A 23,551-nucleotide genomic window follows, 5' to 3' on the forward strand; every position below is an offset into this window, starting at 1 on the left:
TTTGCAAAGGGCTTGCTTTCTCTGGAGATGTCAGGTCTCATACCCAACACCCAGCTTAACCAAGCGCAAGCACACCCCTGCTTTCAGGAGCTCTCTCCACAGTACATTCTCTCTGCCCCACCCACGATGCCCTGTGGCCCTTTGAACTGCACAGCTCTGTGGAGACAGAAAGTCTGCAAGAAGGGAGCCCATCTGGGGGGCTGGGGCAAAAGGGTGTGTCTAGTAGATCGCTTTCTCCCGTAGGCTTTAGGAGGAAAAAGATAGGTCATCATTTTAGACAATTCCTTGGACATTTCAGTCTAAGAGAGCAAACTTTCAGATCCTTGTTCACATAGAAAGTAAATGGCATTCTTAGGTGTTCAGGTTAACGTTTAGCATGGATGATATCCTCTAACCCACACAGTAATCTTATAGTGCTTGTTACTATTGTGTCTTTCTCTCTGAATTCCCTCACTATAAATTGGGATAGTAGTTCCTAACAGTCAATGTAGGCATCAACAAGTAAACAGTGAATACCTGTACTGTGACTCGCCCGTATTAAGATCTGAGAAAAGGTTACTATTTTTACCCAAAACTATGGGCCACACAAAGGTTAAGAAATTAGGATCACACAGCAGCTAAAACGAGGCCGAGAGTGAACTTAGGTATCTGGGTCTCAGAGTCAGCTTTCTTTCTTTTTTTTTTTTTAATAATTTATTTTTATTTTATGTTCATTGGTGTTTCACCTGCATGTATGTCTGTGTGAGGGTGTCAGATCCCCTGGAACTGGAGTTACAGACAGTTGTGAGCTGCTGTGTGGGTGCTGGGAATTGAACCCCGGTCCTCTGGAAGAGCAGTCACTGCTCTCAACCACTGAGCCGTCTCTCCAGCCCGTTTTTTTGTTTTTGTTTTTTTTTTTTTGGTTTTTCGAGACAGGGTTTCTCTGTGTAGCTTTGCGCCTTTCCTGGAACTCACTCTGTAGCCCAGGTGGGCCTCGAACTCACAGAGATCCACCTGCCTCTGCCTCCCAAGTGCTGGGATTAAAGGCGTGCGCCACCACCGCCCGGCCAGAGTCTGCTTTGTTAATTAGCAGCTTTCCCCTGTGTGCCTGCACTGCTCTACATAGAAACTGAAGAGGAACCAATGAATTTTGGTTGCTAAACAGATGCCAGGGAATCCCTCTGGCTTATGAATCCATCCTTTTGGCTTGTGTAAACACTGGTTCTCTAAATGTGTCCTCTAGTAACATCCCAGGAGCTGGTTAGACATGTTTATACCTAGACCCCACATAGAGCTACAAGACATGGAACACAGGCTCTACCGTGTTTAAGTCTACCATGGATTCACAAGTCACCAGGTGAATCTGAGGAACACTAATTGCCAGAAGTCCTTGTCCAGGCTTTCAGCTCTCTGTTCCCTCACGCCAGCTACACACAAGGCTCCACGGGTGAATGTGGCTCTCTGTTTTTTTTTTTCCACTGCTTTATAACTGGTTTCAACCCGTCTTCCCTTTACTTTGGTAAAGGTATCAAAAGGGGCTGAATACAGGGGTGACTTCTACGGCCCCAAGTCTTGCTTTGGGAAGCCCCACTGGCCATTGGCTCTTAAGGAGCCCTTAGTTTTTATTAGCCTTTTCCGGGAGACTTCACCAGGGCTGTGTCTGACCTGGTAAAAAAACGAGCCATTTATTTGAATCCTCTCCCAAGTGAGAAGCTTTTCTTCAGACCTTGGTCCAGGTTACAAGAGCCCTTTATGGCCTTACCAGTTTTATTAGACTACCAAATAGGAAAATATGATTTTTTTCCTTCACATATTTAGTTTTAGAAGTGGCTTAGTGCTGAGAGACGAGGAGTTGCATTGTCCAGTGGTAAGAGTGATCTATGGTTGGTATTTCCACTATTCAAAAAGCAACCAGAGTGATCATGGTTCATGGATCCTTTGTGTACCGCAAGCTACCCTGAGATCAAGGCCCCATGAATAGTCAGCCCCTCTGGGAAGGGCTGATGCAATGTTCCTCTTCTGTAAAATGGGCACAAGAGTCATTGCTTGCTTTCCATAAACACACACCTGCTGAAGCAAGGAGACCTGATGTCACCTAAGAACAATTTGCTCTTAGGCAATTTGCCTTTAATCAGTAGTACTCGCATGTGTCAGGGGAGGTGAGCTGGCAGCTTTCTGGAAACTTTGACATTTGCCTTCAAGTCTCCCAGGGAGAAGCATAATGGCTCTGATACACCTTCTCCCAGGGAAAACCAGAATCCTCCCTCCCTTTGTAAGATGCCCAGAAGGAAAGACTTGGTGGGTAGCCTCTGATTGCGTGCCAGGAAAGGGTGGAGCAGGTTATACCTGCCTACCCAGCCTCCACCGATGAAATGTCAGCCAGAAAATGAAATATCCCTCCCTGAAGCCACAATGTCATGTTTGGTGCTCATTTCCTCTTGAGAAGGAAGACAACCAGAGCCTGACTCAACTCCCAGGACCAGTGAGGCTCTGCAGTGACTGGATGCCACCATTTTTTAAAATATCATTTTCTTCCTTGAAAATGTATACATGTATACAATGCATGTTGATCAAATCTATCTACTACCACCAACTCCTCCTAGTGCCCCTACCCCATCTCCCTCCCAGATGCATGCTTCCTTTCTTTCTTTTTTTGTTATTAATTAATGGGATTATTAGTGCTGTCCTGAGCACTCGTATTTAGACTTCTGTCAGGGTTGACGTCACAGTCCTGGGAGGCTGGACTTTGCCACCTGCCTCTGGATGCTCCCTTGCAAAGGTCTGCGTGTATCACTGTCACCTGATGAATGGGAAAGCAGTAGGTGCCAAATTCTACCCAGAAGACGGATGTGGCAGTGTTTGGCTGAACCAGTGGCAAGAGGCATCTGGTCCACTAGTGGAAGCCCATGAACTGTGGACTGGTGGCTGTGGAGCCCCCATGGGACTGGACTAGGCCCTCTGGACATGGAAGACGGTTGTTTGGCTCGAATTGTTTGGGGGGCACCCAGGCAGGGGGATCGGGATCTGTCCCTGGTCTATGGGCAGGCTTCTGGGAATCCAGTGCCTGTGGTGTGACACCTTGCACAGCCTTGGTGCAGTTTGAAGGGGATTGGACCTGCCTAGGCTCAGTAAGCTGGGCTCTGCTGATTCCCCATGGGAGACCTTGATTTGGGGGATATGGGGATGTGGGGTGGCTTGGGAAAGAGGGCTGGGGGTTGGGAGAAGGGAGGAGGGGGGGTCTGTGGATAGCATGAGGAGTGAATAGAAAATTTCTTAATTAAAAAAAATCTTAAAAAAAAAAAGAAGAAGAAGCGTCTGGTCATAGAAGGAACAATCACCTTGTGCTGCTGGTCAGTTTCTTCCAGCCACTCTCTCTTTTCCCTGGACATATCTGGACGTCAACCAGCCTGAACACTTGAGGGAATTTTATCCTTTGGGAAAACTTAGCCTCTTAACTTCTCAGTGCCTTGATTTCCTTAAATCCATCTTTAATGGGATGCAAACAATCTGTGGGCATTAACCAGTCAACACAAGCCAATGTCTAGTGCCTCATGTGAGGAATATGGTAGGTTCGCAGCAGTATTAAAGACAACAATGCTTCTCATAGTCCTCTGGAATGTTGAAGTTGCAGGCTGAATGAGGAAGAAACACCATGGAATGGTAAGGTGCTGAGGAAGCTATGTAGCTGGTTCCCATCCATGGCTCATCTTTCCCCTTCTCTCATCTTAAAGAGATAGTGACACTTCTGTAACTATCTTTATGGACTCTCAGAATTGTTTTCTTTCTTTCTTTCTTTTTCCTTTTTTTTTTTTTTCTCTGAGACAGGGTTTCTCTGTGTAGCTTTGCGCCTTTCCTGGAACTCACTTTGGAGACCAGGCTGGCCTCGAACTCACAGAGATCCTCCTGCCTCTGCTGGGATTAAAGGCATGTCCCACCACTGCCCGGCTCAGAATTGTTTTCTAACACTGTGGCTACCTCACCTACCCAGTGGGTGAGCTTCATCATCCTTGGCTCTGCTCAACTCACTCCCACAGATACACTTCTAAGGGTCAGATCCATTTGGTCATTTTTAAAATTAGCTTCTTTGGCCTTTGAACTATATGTTTTCAGTGTATTTTAGGGTGGCTTAATCAACACACACACACACACACACACAAAAAAAAAAAAAGCCTCATTGCCAAATCTGTTCTCCATCTGTGACTTAATGTTTCAGAGAACCAAGGCTTCTGTATGATGTGCCCATAAGGTCAAAACTTAATCCACCTTTCCAGGTATCTAGGTTTTGTTCTAAGGAAATTTCCTAGTTGCTGGAAGAAATACCAGTGAAGCTAGGACCCCCAAAGGCCCTATCAACATCTCAATGCTCAGTGATGCAGGAGCATTTGTGTGTATCCTTGATACAAAGTAGACTTGGAGGATCCTTTTTTGTCACTTCCAGGAGATTACTAGAGGTTTCCTCTGATTGTGATGGAGAGATACAAGACTCTTATAAGAAGAATAGTTGTATATAGCTTCGATATGAGGGACACAAGCATAGGGAATAGGTTGGAAACCTAGGGCCCCCTTGGTTTGAACTATGCAATGCATCCCTCTTCTTTTAATGCACTTAGCAGCCTGAGGCTCTTATCTCCATGTATTATGGGTATACACTTCACTCCAAACAATGTATCTAGTTACCTGTTAGCACCCTAGAACCCCCACTTATATCAGCAGGCATGCAGTTACCTGTTAGCACCCTAGAACCCCCACTTGTATCAGCAGGCATGCACATCTTACTCTAAACAATGGGAAAAGTTTCTCTTCTCCTTAATGACCAACAAACTTAGATTCTACTCAGTCATACTGTGTTTATCTCAAGGTAGGGGAGTAGGAAGGCCAATCGGCCTGAACTGTGGTTTTTGTTTGTTTCATTGGTTGGTTGGTTAGTTAGTTTTTTGAGATTTTTTTTTTTTACTTTATGTATATGGGTGTTTTGCTGCATGTATGTCTGTGTGCTACATGGGTACAGTGTCCACAGAGACCAGAAGATGACATTGGGTCTCTAGTTACAGATGATTGTGAGCTACCGTGTGGGTGTTGGAATCAAACTCAGATTCTCTGGAAGAGCAGTTAGTGCTCTTAACCATTGAGCCATCTCTCCACCCCATAAACTGCTTTTGAAATTATGCACAAGGCAAACTATGTCTTCATAGTAAACTTTTAGGGGAAATCCCCATTTACCTTATCATGCCTATGTATAACTGGACATTCATATGATTAAAATTAGATGTATTATGGAAAAGGACATGCACAGGAAAAAAGATTATATAACAATTTGCCAATCAAGTTAGTGAGTTGCCCACGTTTTTGCCTCAGCTCTTGCAACCAAATTCCTTTGTCTCTTGAACCCCATAAAAGGAAACCCTAAACTACAATCATAGTACCTTCACTCATGTGGCTTTCTGTCAGTCTATCTAATCTGTACTATTACTTCACTCTGAATAAAGTTTCCCTGCTACTTTGAAATCCACAAGTGCCTTTATTTAATTCTTAAATAAGATGCCAAGAATCTAGAAACACTCAGCCCAGACCCTGACCACTAAGGAAACTATCCCTTCTTACTGAAGAATAAGAAAAACATATACCCTGGCTAGTAAAACTCAAATTATACTACCTGCCACATGGATAGTGAAGGCTGGAGAATGAGCAAGCAGGTAGGAGGGGAGGCCGCAGAAGTGTCAGGGAGTGTCCCTAAATCATGAAACCAGACCAAGGACAAATTCTCCACAGAATGGTCTGATGACAAAGAGCACGAGTCAAGTCTTTGGAGCAAACTGTTGGAGAATCCATCTGTGTAGTATAGAAAGGGTCTCATGGGAATCTGGGGACATTTAGTTAATGGCTCCTAACTAGAAAATTAACTTTAGGAGAGAGAACACATAGAATAGAGAGAGCCCTTTAACATACTAATGGTTAAGTCATTTTATTTTCTATAAACCTTAGGTGAGATTTAGTTGGATTGGACTAAAACAGGTCCTTCTAGCTCTCCTGAGTTACTGTGAAACAGGGTCTTGTCTAACTTCAAGGGGGTAAAAAGGTATTTTAGATCATCTAGCCACTCTGTGGAAGTTGTACCTCCATCCCAAAGATCAGCTATCCTTCTGAAGTTGAATATCCACAAAGCCACTCCATTACAAGAGCAGCTATGCATGTAGTATGCATCCTTTCAATTCTGACTCTTGAACAGAAGTAGCCAGAGAGTGTAAGTCATTCTCTAGCAAAATCAACTGGAAGTATGGGCTCTCTTTCAGGTTGATGAGCTTCAAAATGACCTGAGGCAAAACCTAGCCATTGCCAACCTTACTGAGGCGGAATGCAGTGTAACCAGAGACTGCTGACTGCGTTTAGGGACCTGGAGAGAGAGGAACAATCTCTTCAGGCTGAAAAACATTGTCTGAGTGATTGAGATGTTCTTTATTTGTAAGACTGCTGTAGTTAAGACCCTAAGTGACTCCTACAGCTCATGTATTGAAGGTTTGGTCCCCACCACAGCAGTGTTCAGAGGTGCGGCCTTTGGGAGGTGACTGGATCATGAGATTTCTGACTTCATTAATGGTTTGATGCATTTATGAAAACTTTTTTTTTTTTTTTGGTGACAGGGTTTCTCTGTGTAGTTTTGATACCTGTCCTGGATCTCGCTCTGCAGACCAGGCTGGCCTCTAACTCACAGAGATCCACCTGATTCTGCCTCCCAAGTGCTGGGATTAAAGGTGTGCACCACCGCCGCCCCATTTATGGATTCTTAATGGGAAATTAAGAGGTGGTAGAAACCCAAGGGATTGTGGGAAAAGAGAAAAAGTAGGTCATTGAAGGCATGAACCTGAAGGGTGCATTTTATCTCTGGCTCCTTTTTCTAAGTCTTTACTTCCTGGCCAGTGGAGATGAGAAATTTTCACTGTTATATACTTCTGCCATGATGAGCTACCTCACTTTAGGCCCAGAGCTTCTGGGCCAAATAATCATGTGCTGAAAACCCCGAAATCATGAGCCAAAATAAGAATCCCTGTATTAAAGCAGGTGTTTCTCAGGTGTTTTGTCATAGCAACAGAAAGCTGGCAGACACAGACATTTTCCTCCACACCAGCAAAATAGATGCATTTGGCAAGTCTTTCACATGCCCGCTGTGAGAGTTCCTGATAGTACACTAGAGTAGGGCTTTGTGTTCCTGCTAAGCGAAAGGTTGAACAAACAGAATTTTGTAGTCACAGACCTGCAGGCCTAACAGTTCCTTGTGAACAGCAAAGAGAACGAGGCTTGGAACAGACAGGGCTGTGAACTATCCAGCCAAAAAAGGCAAAAAGACTCCTCCAGCTAAAATGCAGCCTCAGACACAACTCTCTCCAATTATGGCTAGCTAGGCACACTTAAGGTGATCTCATTAAGAGATCTTGTTACTGGTTGGTTGGGATGCTCCCTTCTGTACCTGAATGCCCATCACAGAATGTTCCAATAATGACCCAAAGGGCAGTTCTATCTTTAGACATTAGACAGAAAGAACACAAGGAATAAATTTGATCCCAGTCTCTATCATTAACTCCACAGTCTGTTAAAATAAGGAAGTTTTTGTTTCATTGATTATCAAGAATTAGTTGAGGTAGCCAGATGGTGGTGGCAGAGATAGGCGGGTCTCTGAGTCTCTGAGTTGAAGGCCAGCCTGTTCTACAGAGCTGGTTCTGGGATTGCCAGGACTACACAGAGAAACTCTGCCATGAAAAACCAAAAAAAAAAAAAAAGAGTTGAGGCTTCTCCTAAGTGCCAAAATTTACCTTGTGGGTTTCAGTGACTTTCAAAGTTGGGGAGGGGAGGAAAGAACCGAGCCACTAACAGGGAATGACTTATTCTGTCTCTGGGTGTGAGACTGTCAAGATTTGAACTCTTGTATTAGTCAACTTTTTTTTGCTATAACAGATGCCTGAAATAATCAATGTGTAAAGTTATCTTGGTGCTTCTGTTAACAATCTGTTAATTATATTTTTCTATATAAGACACTACGCCAGGAATGAGAGTAGAGAAAGAATATTAAGAGATACAGATCAGGGTGTCCACCACCAGAAAGTCATTCACTGACTAGGTAACCTGAGTGCCATAGATACAGTGATGGGCAGTAGAAAGCACAGGGCATGCTTCTAATAGCGTAGTGTAATTGCTTATTTACACAACTGCCTGTATCTCAGCAAGACTGATTTTTTTCAAATTGTAGGAGACATTATCTGATGTGAAATGATAGTAGAGTCACAGGAAGGTTCATTCTAAACAAAGAGAAGATACTACTAGAAGACCACACGTATTGTACGTAACATTACAGTATGAAACTTTTATATGCGCACATTTTAAAATACACAAATATATGTGGACAATGGATTACGTTGTGAAATGTGCTTGTTATGTTAGTTAGGAATTGAATTAAGAATTAGCCCGTGTGCTTCCTAAAAGCAGGGGCAGTGACCTAGGGCTGTGTCCCAGCAGGGTCTGAGTAGATGGAGGTTCACAACAGTTATTTGTTGATGTTTGCTGAATAAGGGAAGAGAAAGTCATCTTTCTCTTTAAGAATAGGGCTCTAGCCTGGTGTCGGTGGCACATGCCTTTGATCCCAGCACTCAGGAGGCAGAACCAGGTGGATCTCTGTGAGTTCGAGGCCAGCCTGGGCTACAGAGCAAGATCCAGGACAGGCACCAAAACTACACAGAGAAAAAAAAAAAAAAAGAATAGGGCTCCATTTAGAAAAATAGAGCAAGAGAAAGAGGAAGACCATGCCACGGCTATGACATAATCACAGATTCAGAGGGATTCACAGATTCAGATCGGGATACTCAAAGCTTTAATCAACTGGAGGTTCCATGGAGTCAGTGGATCTGTAGATTAACTAATCTATTAGTACAGAGAGAGATTAAGGAAGGAGATGTTGGCTGGAAATTAATGTCAAAATGACCAGCAAGCTTCTCCAAGCATAATTTTTCTGTGATGAAGTGATCAAGTAATAATGTCAAAATCATGTACTTGCAGAGTGGGGGTGGGCATTTGTTTCATTTAAAGATCTCAACCCATATTTATTTTTTAAGATATTGAACATATTTTCTTTTATGTGAATGAGTGTTTTGCCTTCATGTATGTAAGTGCACCATATGCATGCAGTGCCTTTGGAACTCAGAATAGGATGTTGGATCTTCTTTGAACTGGAGTTATGAAATGTTGTGAACCACCATGTGGGTTCTGGGACCTGACTCTGGGTTTTCTACAAGAGCAAAAAAGTACTCTTAACTGCTGAGCCATCCGTCTTGGCCCTCAATTCATACTTTTGTTACACGTTACATTTCAGATATTCTGGAAAGCAGGAACAGAGAGGCAGCAGTATCATCACCCCATAGAAAGCAGTGAAGTTTCTTGATTCTTCACCCCTGAAGTGAGCACTTAGTCTGAAATGTGCTTACTCTCTAGGCTTCCTCTTCTCAAGGCCGTTATGTGTACAGAGGGTCCCAATTCTTATTCAGTATAACTGTAGGTGTTTATCTCTTTTTAAAAACTTAAAGATTATATTTTATTTATGTAAGTATTCTATGTGTGAGTGGCTCAAGTGCCACTGTTCCTGTGTGGCAGTCATAAGACAACATGTGGAAGTCACTTCTCTTCTTCCAACATGTAGGGTGCTGGGGACTGATTTCATGTCACCAAGGTTGAGTGGCAGATGCCTGAACACATAAAGCCATCTTGTTAAACTCCAAATATTTATCTCTTACAGAGAATTGATTGTGATAGGTTCAAAGTCATGTCATTTCCTCATCCCTTGGGAAGAAGGACTTATTATATATTCTTTTTCAGTGTCACAAGTGTTTCTCATGATGCCTAAAATTAAATCATAGTGTTTAAGAACTAAGACATGGGCTAGAGAGATGGCTCAGCAGTTAAGAGCATTGGCTGCTCTTCCAGATGACCTGGGTTCAATTCCCAGCACCCACATGGCAGCTCACACCTGTCTGTAACTCCAGTTCCAGGGGATCTGACTCTCACACACAGACATGCAGGTGAAACACCAATGCACATAAAAAATTAAAAACTAAGTAAAAAAAACTAAGACAGAACCAAATGAGACCTACCTAAATATTAAAATCGATTTCTAGCATCCACATGGTATCCCATAACCATCTATAACACCAGTTCCAGGGGATCTGACATCCTCTTCTGACCTCCTCCATGAGGCATCAAGCACACACATGGTCACATACATACATGCAAACAAAACACTCAAAATAAATACATCTAAAAGCATTGAAATTATTTTTGAGGTGATGGTAATGAATTGCCACACGTGGTAATGAGAATGCATTACCAATTTCAATGCATATTTGTTGGCTCTGATGTCTGTTTGGGAGAATTGATTGAGCTTGAAAAGGAAAGATAATTCAAAGCTGCCTGCAAGAGAATATTCTGTAACTTGACTGTGACTATAGCAAGCATGATTAGATTGGGCGAAATTACTGCACTGTTCAAAAGACAGCTGTTCAAAAGCAGGTCAAGCATCCACTGGAAAAAATAGACTTAGACAAATTGTTTTTACTCCCAGGAACTCCCACTAAGGTCTTAACAGGAGTTAATAATCCACTGATGTCTGTTTAGACAAATGGGTTGACCTGTTTACAAAGTAAACAAATTATTCTAGCATGAGCTAAACTTCCTTGCCAAGCAGGGATTGCTTAGAAAGCAGGTCTGGACTCAGAACAAGCTGGAAACAGTTTCTCTGTTGAGGTAGGAGGAAAGAACAGGCTGCTTTTGATGGCAACGATAAGGCTGGGAGAAGTTATTTACCCATCCCCCCACCCCCATCCCTGGCCATAGGCTCAGAAAGGCACAATCCATGCTACAAATGGCCAGCTTCTCAGAGGTCTCCTCACCTTCCTGGTGGTGGTCCTCAGATGGGCAGGGCAGATCACAAGGCACCAGACTCTTCTCTGTGCTTCTTTCGTGAGCAGTTAAATAAGAGATGTTTCTTCTTGTTCCTGGGGGAAATTTCTCTTACAAAAAAAGAAAGAAGCTTGTGTTGATTTGCATGAAATCTGAATTTCCCACCGTGCCTGAAGACAGCATCTCATTTCCAACACCGACTTCTATAAACATCAAGGTCGAATAGACCCTAACCCAACTCATGAAAATCTCATCCCCACCCTTTACACACACACACACACATACACACACACACACACACACACACACACACACACACACGTGCAAAGCAGGAGGGAATGTAATAACTAGAAGTGTCTAGCTCTTCTAGGGCAGAAAGCACACACTAGTCTCATAGCTCATGCCAGGGCGCTGTTGTGTTCTTTCTCAGTAGACACTTCCCCAGGTTACCTGTGGCTTGCTTTACATGTTTTCTTAACAGAAATGGGCTTCCATGTACTCGTAGCCATCATCATAGTTGCAGATTAACCCTTCTTGGTGTTCTAATCTGATGTTCCTAAGTCTGACATTGGATCCTACAGCTTGTCTGCAGTAGAGTACAATAGTCTTATATGTGGGTTCCAGGATCATAGGCAATGGTAAAACTAGGATTGAAGTTGCTAAAGTGGTTGACCTGGTGGATCTGTGGGACAGAGGTGTTGGAAGAAGACTGAAATCACTCACTTACTTACTCAACGTTCATTGAATCTGCAGTATGTCCTGGGCAGAGTTAAGGGGAACTAAGAACAGATACATAAGACATTTCTATGTGTCCAGTGGGAGGAGGGTAATTGTCTAGCTGAGAAATTTGTAGTTTTAAAATGGGCATTCTAAGTCAGAACCATAGAGGTTGCCTGCTTGTGGGATCAAATTGCTGTTGTGGGGTTTGGACACTAACAGGTTTCCATTAGTGAACCCACTTAAAGCTTTAGAGAAATTATATAGCACTTACTGAGATGTAGAGGGAATATTGTCAGGTCAGCATATCTATTTACTAGGGAGATTGCTTGCTGAGTGGCAGGGCTGGTATCCTGGTGATATATGAGAAAGTCCCTTTACATCCGTTGTTACACATGGACGTAAGGAGAGCCATACCCTAAAAACTATGACAGTGGCAACTCCAAATATTCATAATGGGATATGATCCAGGAATCCTGATTGCTAATATTTTTTTCAGCCACTATCAGAAACATCTTGCATAAACATCTGGATCGGTTAAGCTTTAGGTTTCTTTGTTGATGGAATGTGTTGTATCTAATCCACTCACCTGACAGAATGGTGTAAAGCTCAGCTTCTTGACCTCCGGTTTGACTGGTTGTGGGATCCCTAAGAATCTGGCAATAGCAAAAGCTGAGAAAACTAATTCAAACATGAACTGAATCCAAGGTGTCCCTGGTGGCACTCACCACTGTTGCTTCCTGTGATGTCATTGCAGCCTTGGTTCTGAACACCCAACATGAACTAGGTTTATATTAAATATAGTTACATAAATTTAGTTATGATTTATTTTCAGAAAAATCCTTGATTTGTATACCTATTTTATATACCTGGTACTGTATAAAAACCATTGGGTGAAAGGCTTTACAAGGCTGAGGAGATGAGTTAGTTGATAAAGTGTGTGCTTTGCCAGAACAAGCCCATGACTTCAATTGCTAGAATCCATTTTTTTTCCTTAAGAAAAAGCCAAGTGGCGCAGACTTGTAATCCCAGCAGAAACAGATCTCAATGCATATGCTCACACTCATGTACCCTGTATGCACACAAGTGTATAGATACACACACACATGCACAGACAACGGGTCCCAAGTGGATAAAGTTTAAGAAGTATAAAGTATCAAATGAGATCATGAGAATTGAAAATAGTCATTCTTTTCCTCCTACCCCAACATTGCAAGTCCGTTACCAGGATCCCATTCCACAGAGCACATGTTCAGAGAGGCTAAAGTGACAGGAAGGAGGCTACTTGGCTCTGGTGAACCGCTGTGAAGAAAGGTAAAGACGAGGTCGACTCTGGTTTCATCGGCTCAGAATGCCTCTGAATCTAAGTGGCTCAGTCACCTTCGTCATAATAGAAGCAGGTTTTGTTCACAATCTCTAAAGCACATTTCCCTGCTTCTGCCTAGAACATCAAACATTCATTGTCTATCTCATGAAAGACACCAGGCTTCAAAGATGAAAAGGCATAGCTTCTGTTTGTAAGATGTTTCAGGAAGGAATAGAGATAGACCATGAAATGAAAGAGAGCTTTATTGGCTACTTGAATCAGGACCAAGATAATTCAAGAACGTTAGAAGCCATGTGTGAACCAAGGCCGACCTATTATCCTAACGCTTGTCAAGAGGTATCAGGTGGCCTATTCTATAGAAGGGAAAAGCAGACCACCCAGTGTGATAGAGAGCCTTGCTTACATTGGAGACACCTGGAATTTTATTCCCAGCAGATGTGAGGGTTTTGTTGTTGTGAATTCAAGTTCTAGGGTGTGAATAGTCAAGATTATAGTGAGATAAAAATAAAATTGTAGTGAGGACTAGAAAAAATAAAAACAGATGGATGGGAAACCACAGGGTAGTTTATAATCAAAGAGGCATCACAGGTCACCATATAAACTAAGAAGTAAGCTGTGAATTCATTTTGCTGTAAAAACTGTTGTCCTCTAGTACAGAAAAAACTTATGGCATTCTTTTTCAATGAGGAACTGTTCTCTGATCACATGGTCCAGGCATTTGCCACCAAGCCTGATGACCTGGGTCTAATCCCTGGAGTCCACATTGTGGAAGAAGAGAACTAGTTATTAGAATGTGAAAGTGACCTTAACAAAAGCTTGCAAAAAGCTAACATTGAGATGCATGTCAAGTTTTGGTCAATGTATTATCAAATCTGAATTTTCTTTTATTAGTGCCTAATTATAATTTTGTCTAAGACTAAGTCTAATAAGATTGAGTGTTAAATGAATAAAGACTTATCATTCTTGTTAAAATAAAAAAAAAACACCTTTTAGTCCTTTATTCCATGTGTCCTTGAGCAATGAAGAAAAGTTGGCTTCCTTGATAAGGATGCCCTACTCTCAATCGAAGCAAAGAACCAAGAGTCAGTGGCACCAAGTGTCCCCAGAGGCGCAGATAGAGTAAAGCTAGACACGAGACAGAACAACAGAGACAGGAAGAGAAGACAGGAAGCCAAAGGAAGAGTGAGGTTCACAAAACTGATGCCGAGTTAGTAGGCTAAATGCTGAAGACAGCACTTGAACAACTGAGAAGAGTTGGGTTTAGTGATAAAATTGGTGATCTGGGAAGAATGAGGGAAGAAAAGGCTGAGTGCAACATGCTAAAGAAAAAAAGCAGTCAAAGAGTGAAGACAGAGTTATAGTAAAATGTGGTTGAGGGTATTTATGGAGATTAGTTGTTTGCCTAATGTTCCACTAAACACTGACATGCATACCTTTTTATAGGGGCCCTATTAAGTATGTGCAGTGGTTTGAATAAAAATGGTCCACATAGGCCAGTGAGCACTGTTAGGAGATGTGACCTTGTTGGAGTAGTTGTGGCCTTGTTGAAGGAAGTGTGTCACTGGGGGCAGCCTTTGAGGTTTCAGACGTTCAAGCCAGGCCCAGCATCACTCTCTTCCTGCTGTCTTAAGATCTGTCTGTAAAACTCTCAGTTCTTCTCCAGTACCATGTCTGCCTGCATGCTGCCACACTTCCCACCATGATGACAATGGACTAAACCTCTAAACTGTTAGCCAGTCCCAATTCAATGTTTTCCTCTTATGAAATTTGCCATGGTCATAGTATTTCTTCACAGCAGTAGAAACCCCAAGACAGTATTATAATAATAACAATTTTATATTTAATATTAATTCTATATTTGTTATAGTAATTATTATTTTACATATTTCAAAATTTTAATCCAGACCAACTAGTAATTTACATAAGTTAATTTACTACATTGTATGACTAGAATCAATATGGCTCATATTCAGAGTTCCATCTGTTAAACGCCTCACTAGATTACTTGTTCTTTTGAAAGAGGTTTATCTGGGTAACAGGAAAGAAATAATTTTATCTTTATTTCATAAGGAGAATGTTGTTAGAGGAAGTTTCTTTTCTTTTAAGACATAGAGATAAGGAGAAATATTCAAGCCGATGAGAAAGCCGTGGTGGAGATGGAGGCTGAAGATACAGAAAGATCAGTTTTGGTTAGATGGAAACATGCGATTGGTGAGATAAAATTCCCCCAAGGAACAGAAAGGGCTTTGGTGGCTGCCACAGTAAGTTAACTTGTAATGCAAGAGGAGGAAGAAAGTGGTCCCCGGACTTGATGATTAGGACATAATATTGTTTGAAAAGGAAGTCAGTGGTTAACAAATGCTCTGTTGTTCTTGTAAGTTACTGGCCCTGTCAGGCAGAGTCAGTAGCATGCACTTGTCATTTCTAATTATTCTATAAAAGCCGACTTAACAACGAAAAATTATCTGCCTCTATTATAGCAGACAACTTACGGTGCTCCTTTTTGCTAAGGAGCCGATAGTCTCTGAATAGTTCTGTAAACTGGAACTCTTTTAAGGGTCAGAATCTGAACTTGAGCTAGCTTAGGCAAAAGGGAACACACAGTGGATCCCCAGGATTGGAGTGGCTAGTCTTGGGAAGACTGGTGATATGAACAATAAATCTACTGCATTAATCATGTAGTTACTTGTTTTGCCGATGGGGAAAGTGAAGCACAGAGATATTAGAAGATTAAATCATGGGGCTGGTGAGGTGTCTCCATGGGGTCAAGGCACTTGCCACCACACCTGATGACCTTAGTGCAATCTCCAGACCCCACTGGTGGAAGGAGAGAAGCAACTCTCACAAATTGTCCTCTGACCTTCAGATGCACATCATTGCATACACACACACACACACACACACACACACACACACACACACACGCACGCGCGCGCAATAAATAATTGTAAAAACTTTTTTTTTAAAGAAAATTACCTAAAAGAGTCTTCAAGTCATAAGTGATAATAGATTCTTTTTCAATTTCGGGGCTAAATTGTTGTAGGTACTAAATTAAAAACAGGATTTGGTTTCAGTTATAATTGTTACTGGTTTCCAGTTTGGCTTCTTTATAAACTGTGGTGTCTGATTCGAAGTTCATTGCTGATTATATCCTCAAGAAAACCTCTGGGCAGCCCCAGGTATATATTTAAGAGCTAACTTCTTCCTTCTCACAGAAAGCAATAGGGAAAAGTCATAGCAAGCTCACCTTGGGCCAGCAAGTCTCTGCTTGGCACAGACATGCCTTCATCTGGATTATTCACGGTGATCTCAGTGAGAACCCCACCTACAGTGTTGTAATGAGTGAGCAGAGGAGGAGGGAATCGCTGACACAAACCTCTGTGCTATCATTTCCTCTTCCACGCCGGATTAAATAGATGACCTGCTTCCTCTGTAGCCCTGTGGAAGAGTATAGACATCAAGATACTTTCAAATAAAGGCTCTCGCTCTGTATCTCTCAGCTTTCAATATCAGAAAGGTATTGCTGGGAGTGTGGGAGCTGGCATCTGGAGACCCATGACTTAGAAGACAGAGACCGGAGGATTGTTGTTGAGTTCCAGCCCAGTCTGGACTACAGAGTGAGACTCTGTCTCAGAAAGAGCAAAGCAAAACCAAACAAAACGAGTATTCACATAATTGACATGACTTAAGCACATTTTTTTCTTTGTTAATGGAATTTGAAAAAGTAATTACTGAATTCTTATGTGTAAAGCAGAATTGTGGATTTTATCATAGATGGGGATCTCGAGTATGTGTATGGATGGAAGGAAAGATATATAAAGAATAATATGTCTAATTTATATGCAGATCTTAGCCTAAGATACTGAAAGGATTTATGGTTGAGAAAAACTCCTAAGTGGGAACTTATTGTTGGACTCCAGGGTACTGGGCACGGCACACCAGGCACTCCTCAATGAGGAGAGCTGATTTTATGATGGAACTAGGCCTGTATACATCTTTCAAGTGGTTTTGTTCTCTTCCTCCCTGTGGATTAATACTGAGCCTTTGTTCATTGGCCTGCTCTGTACTGAGCTGTTTGCTGCTATAACCTCACGTGAGTCTGAATCCAACTCCATGCCAGTCTCATTAGTCTCATTTTACAGACCAAGAGACTTTAAGCCAGTGGTTCTCAACATGTGGGATGTGACCCCTAAGGGTCGCATATCAGATATTTACATTATGATTCATAATGGTATCAAAATTACAGTTATGAAGTAGCAACGAAATAATCTTATGGTTGGGGTCACCACAACATGAGGAACTGGATTAAAGGGTTGTAGCATTAGGAAGGTTGAGAGCCACTGATCTACTTAGATCTACTTTTCCTAAGGTCACATAAGAGGTGAGTAGCCAGCCTAGGTTCTGAAAATTCTAGTCTGTCATTTTAAAGTATTGTTATTATTATTGCATGTATGTGTGTGTACAATGTGTGTGTGTGTGTGTGTGTGTGTGTGTGTGTCACAGCACATTGTAGAGGTTAGAGAAGAACCTGTAGAAGTCAGTTCTCTCCTTTCACTGTGGGTGCCAGTCCTCAAACTCCAGTTGTCAGCCTTTGGGACAAGCACCTTTAGCAGCTAAGTCATCTCAGCGGCCCATAGGCCAGCACCTTTAGCAGCTAAGTCATCTCAGTGGCCCATAGGCCAGCACCTTTAGCAGCTAAGTCATCTCAGCGGCCCATAGGCCATCTATTTTTCCTGATAGCATAATGTGTTTCTTCTACTAACTCTGCTCTCTGCATTCATAAAAGAGCTGCACCAGAATTTAATAACAAATGACAATAGAGTGGAGAGAATAGTGTTCTTTCATTGTTTTGATTTTATGAACAGAAAATTACATACTATGCCCAGAAATAATAGAGAATAAGTAATCCATAATTGAAGCTGGCATGGGACAAGACATAAAACCATCTGTTCCCTTTGTTGTTGTTGTTGTTGTTGTTGATGATGATGATGGTGGTGGTGGTGGTGGTGATGTGTGTGTGTGTGTGTGTGTGTGTGTGTGTGTGTGTATTTGAGTTTAGTAGTGTAAGCAAGCTCACTGCATTGCAGAAAAGCATGGAAAGTAAAACATGCCAGCTCGAATCGCAGGAACTGTGGGGCGGGTTAGCTCTCTACCCTTGGAGCTTTATTTACTCACTAAAAGCTTTAAGCAGCACATGTCTGAAAGCAGATTTATCTTGGAAGAAGCACTCTCACTAGTGACGTCAGAGGGTCACATAGCCATGTGGGACCTGAAGATAAGTGTTCCTCTGCAAAGCTGGTTGAAATCAAGGGTCATTTGCCAACTTCATGTGAAATGCTCATTTGGCAAACACAAAACTTCTTTGAAAGAAACATAGGGTAGAAACAGGGAAAATTTTAACCCAAAATGAAAATAAACATGAGTCATAAAAATTAATTATACCCGAGCACATTGCTGTAATAATAAAGCTAATTTCACTTCTGTATATTCCCTTCACAGGGACATGGCTGTCTGGAGTCCATTGCTTAATTCTCTTCTGATAAGCGCCAGTAAGGGTTGGACTGCCTGGCTTTCCACTTCATTTTTAGGACAGTGACACTCAGTAGTGTGATTGTTTTATGCAGCCTCGGATAGTGTTTGGATATTCAACCAAGCATACTCAGAGCACAGCAAGCATGCTATGGAAGAAACACTTCTCTCTAGCTCCGCTCTGCCCAGTCAGTTCTGGTGCTAAAGGAAGAAGCTAGCATCTGCTTCCTGACTGTGTTTTCAGTGTCTCAAGCAACTGAAACAGGAAGGCCTGAGGCCAGGCTTTATTTCCTAGGATATGTTTCTTGGATTTTTACCTGCTAATTATTCTTGTCACAATTCAGCTTCTATCTCATTCAGGTACTGTTTTTAATTGAAAATAGATTTTTTTCATACAATATGTTCTGATTACAGCTTTCCATTCCCCAACTCCTCCCAAAGTACACATCTTTAAAAAAAAGGAATGAAAGTTCACACCAAAAATTATCCATTGACCGCTGCCTGCCAAATCGATGGTGACAGAAAAGGTATGTAGCTTTTCCATTGTTCATTTGGCTGCCTTATGCTATAGATCGAGTCTTCAAAAGACCATTCATCTGAGTATGCGTATAAGGAGAGAGAAATGGCTCCCAGGTCCCTGATAAAGTCAAAGCTCGAGGCTTGCCACATTCATTTTTCTGGGTCCACCATCTCTTGTCTTTCCCATGTCCTGTTCCGATCCCGCTCTCTCCCTTCTTTGTATCCTTTCATCTCAGTAGATGGCAGGCGTTGAAAGAATATTAGAAATACCATCTAAGCATTCCGATGACCTCCGAGGAGGATTCCTTCAGAGTTTCAGATGATTAGTTTCTTCTGCAAAGCAAACTATTCATCTGTCAGGCAAACTGGTTCTTCTCTAGCATGGTAGGTATCCGTCAGACCTCAGGAGGTGACATTAAATATATTTTGCAAGATTAAAGCTGGGAATCTGGATTGGTTCCTTGCTAGAGCACAGAGGTGTCATCCTAGGACAAGGAGGAGAGCAGAATTAGTGGGGGTGGTGATGTGGAGATAAGGTAAGAGGGTTCTGAGGTCCTTTTGTATAATAATCACAAATGATTTTTTTTTCAGTCATTCCCTCTATAGCCCTCTGGCATATAGGTAACCTTTTCTCAAAATCATAGCTCAAGGTAAATTAATTTTCTTCCTCTACCTTTAGTAAATGGGGTTTTGTCCCTATGCCTTGGCTTATGTGTCCTTCTCAACTCACTATACACACATATGCTGACTCTGTCAGGGAAATACACCTAGCCGTTAAGACCATGAGAGAGGGGGGCGGGAGGAGGGAGGACAGGGGAATCTGTGGTTGGTATGTAAAATGAATGGAAAATCTCTTAATAATAATAAAAAATTATCTTAAAAAAAAAAAAAGACCATGAGAGACAGAAAGGGGGTGGATCCAGAGAGGAGGGGAGGCGGGGAGGAAGTGGGAGGAGTAGAGGAAGGGGAAACTGTAGTGAGCATATTTTATGTGAGGGGAAAAAAAATCTGTTTTCAGTAGGGGGAGGAGATTCAGTTGGAGGCCAGTCTCTTCCTCACGCTTGTGGAGTTCAGCTTGCTCCATCCCCTCCTTTCTTTTCTGAACTTTGTAGCAATACACTATCAGACAAGAGTTAACCCCCACCGTGGAAACCGTTAGGATGCAGAAGATGGAAGTCTCCAGGCTTAGGAGAGTATCCTGTGTGTGCACATGTGTGTCTTGGCCAAGAAGCAGAAAGTAGATGGTCAGGATGGCAGAAAGGGTCTTGAGGAGAGGTGACAAACGCAGAGAACAGTTACAGGAAGCAGATGAAAAGAAGATGCCCCCTTCTGGGAGTGACCACTTGTTTCAGAGAAGTACTTTTTTAAACTGGTTCCTTCCCATGGTGATTATCACATGCTCTATTTGGCTCTCATCTTGCAGCTATTAACTGATCTTAGAAATTCACCAAGACCTCAAATTTCAGCTCAGCATTTTTGAAATATTGTGTTTTAGAAGAGACCACACGTGCATGCATGTGCATGCATATTTGATTGGATAGTGTCTGGTGGGCCACAAATGTTCCGTCCAAGGGCTGTCACAGTACAGGGAAAAGCACCTAGGTTCAGTGATACTGTGTGTGTGGTATAATTGGCTTCCCTACTAAAGAAAAGTCCCGGTTTCATTATTGAAATAGGTCAGTTTGTAGCCTGGGGCCTACTGTTTATTTTATTTACATTTCGACCAGCATCAGAAAGCTCTGCCAGGAGTGTCTGTCTCATTGACATGCTCGGTTGTATATTATAAACATAGATAAAAAGCTTTTGCATAAGAAAGGGCAGAAACAAGGTCAACGGAGAGAGCTTGGAAAAAGAGTATAGAAAGAAGGGATGTGAGACCACAGGGAGAGAGGCTTGGTGGGAAGAGCTTCCTAATGTCTTCCATTAACCTCTGCTAAGTGAGAAGCATGAGTGATGCTACTTGCATCTCGGTAGACTGAAGACAGAACACTCTCCAAGCGATGACACAAGGAAAAACTGTGTCGGTATTCTTACCCTGAGCTTCTTGCTTCCATGACTTACACTTTGATTTATTTAAACTCACTGTCATGCAGTCAGTCTACATCTATTATGCACCTGTGAGAAGCATAGGTGAACTGAAAAATAAGAGTCTGGCCTAGGTTGCCAGGCGGTGGTAGTGGTGGTGGTGGTGGTGGTGGTGGCGGCGGCGGCGGCGGCGGCGGCGGCGGCGGCGGCGGCGGCGGCGGCGCACGCCTTTAATCCCAGCACTCGGGAGGCAGAGGCAGGCAGAAGATCTCTGTGAGTTCCAGGCCAGCCTGTTTACAGAACAAGTTCCAGGACAGGTTCCAAAGCTACACAGAGAAATTCTGTCTCAAAAAAACAAAAAACAACAACAACAAAAAAATCTGGCCTAGGACTTTACTTGATGAGGGGAAGAGACCCAGTAGAATAGCTAGATGATATAAATACTATAATACAATAAGATATAATATATAATTATATGGGATCTATATCATGATATGTACTAGGCATTATCATGGTTACATTAGATGTTATAATTCCCACAGTGACATATACTATGTTCTGCTTTTCCACGCCAGAATGGAAATAAGAATTGTCCATGAGACAGAATTTAAATATTAACTAGAATTAGAGACAGAATTTAAATATTATACTAGATAGAAATAATTTTTTATCAAGTTTCTTACAGCCACACGTTGAATGCAGTACAATAGAGATATTTTATTTCCTCTTGTAAAAACAACGCATCAAGGAGCTGGAGAAGAATGTTCTAGAACAGTTTCTAAGCATAGCCAAGGATAAAACCCATCTTAAGGTATAGAACTCAGAGCTCTTTCTGGAGCTGCTTATCCTATGGTTATAGTGTAATAGTAAGAAACAGCTTGTGAAGATGGGTTTGACTGTAAGGGAAATTGGGGAAAGTTCTATTTAGGAGAAATGCCTTGTGATCATAGGGAGGCAAAAAACACAAAGAACATTGTATGTAAAGAAGAAAGACAATACGATATGTGTTGTGAGCCTTTTATGATCCAATCTATGTTGACAACATTACAGAGAAGTATAATTTAAAAGAATTTAAAATATCTTGCCCAATTAGGAAAATATTTCCAGCAGCTGTGTTTGATTTAAAGGCAGGCACAGTGAATTGCAGTTACGCAAATACATACATCATATTTAATTTCTCAGCGTATAAGTAGACCCGGGAAGTGGTAAAATTAAAAACACACAAATTTTAAAATGAACTAAAGTGATCTAAAAGATAAATTGGGACTGAAAATTCAATTCTGACTAGAGGGGGCTGGAGAGACAGCTGAGAGCAGTCACTGCTCTTCCAGAGGACCTGAGTTTGGTTCCCAGCACCCACAAGGCTGGAGGCAGGCACAACCACCTCTAGTTCCACTTCCAGGGGGATCTGACCCCCTCTTCTGGCTTCTGTGAGACCCCTCACCCATGTGGCATGTACTCACACAGACACATATACATACATGTAATTAAAAAGAAGTCTTTAAATTCTGACTGGAGCCAGGTGGTGGTGGAGCATGCCTTTAGCCTTTAATCCCAGCACTCGGGAGGCAGAGCCAGGCAGATCTCGGTGAGTTCGAGGCCAGCCTGGTCTACAGAGCGAGTTCCAGGACAGTCTCCAAAGCTACACAGTGAAACCCTATCTTGAAAAACAAAACAACAACAACAAAAATTCTGACTAGAAAGGAAACTACTCTAAAAGGGAGAAACAAGGTCTTGAGGAAGCAAGGCAGGGTGGACATAAGTGACTTGGAAGTGGAAAGGAAGAGGTGAGGGGGAGAGGGGATAAGGAGGGGTGGGGGATGGAGGAGAAGCAACAAAAGCAAATTTTCTTGAAAATGTCACAGTAAAATCTAATACTGTGTGGGGTAATTAAAAATGTTTAATTAAAAGTTAAGTCTGAGCTAGGCAGTGGTGGTGCATGCCTGTGATCCCAGCACTTAGGAGGCAGAGGCAGGCAGGTCTCAGTTCGAGGCCAGCCTGGTCTACAAAGGGAGTTCCAGGACAGCTAAGGCTACACAGAGAAACCCTGTCTCAAAAACAAAAAACAAAAAACAAACAAACAAAAACCTCAAAAACAACAACAAAAAACAAACAAACATTAAGTTCTGTTTAGTGATATCGTCTCTTTCTCATTCCTATACATTTAGTAATAGGAATTCAGTAATAAACATTTAATTTTTCTCTCAGTTTTCTTTTCTTTTGACACATAGTCGCACACTGTACTTGGCCTGGAACTCACTATGTAGCTAAAGCCGGCCTTCAACTTATGGCTGTCTTCCTGCCTCCACCTCCTGAATACTTGGATCTTTAAAACTTCTTAGAATGTAATTTGCTTTCCAATATTATCTTGGAAGATGGAACTAAGTGCTGGCAATCATAATAAAAGCCAAATGTTTCTGAAAAGCCTGCTTTTAATGTTCCAGCTCACAAACAACATCATGAGGATTATATTGCTTAGCTGTGTTTCTTCACTTCATTTTAAGTGAACACAAAGCTCTA

This window comes from Peromyscus eremicus, chromosome 15 (assembly GCF_949786415.1).
Source record: "Peromyscus eremicus chromosome 15, PerEre_H2_v1, whole genome shotgun sequence".
Taxonomy (NCBI): domain Eukaryota; kingdom Metazoa; phylum Chordata; class Mammalia; order Rodentia; family Cricetidae; genus Peromyscus; species Peromyscus eremicus.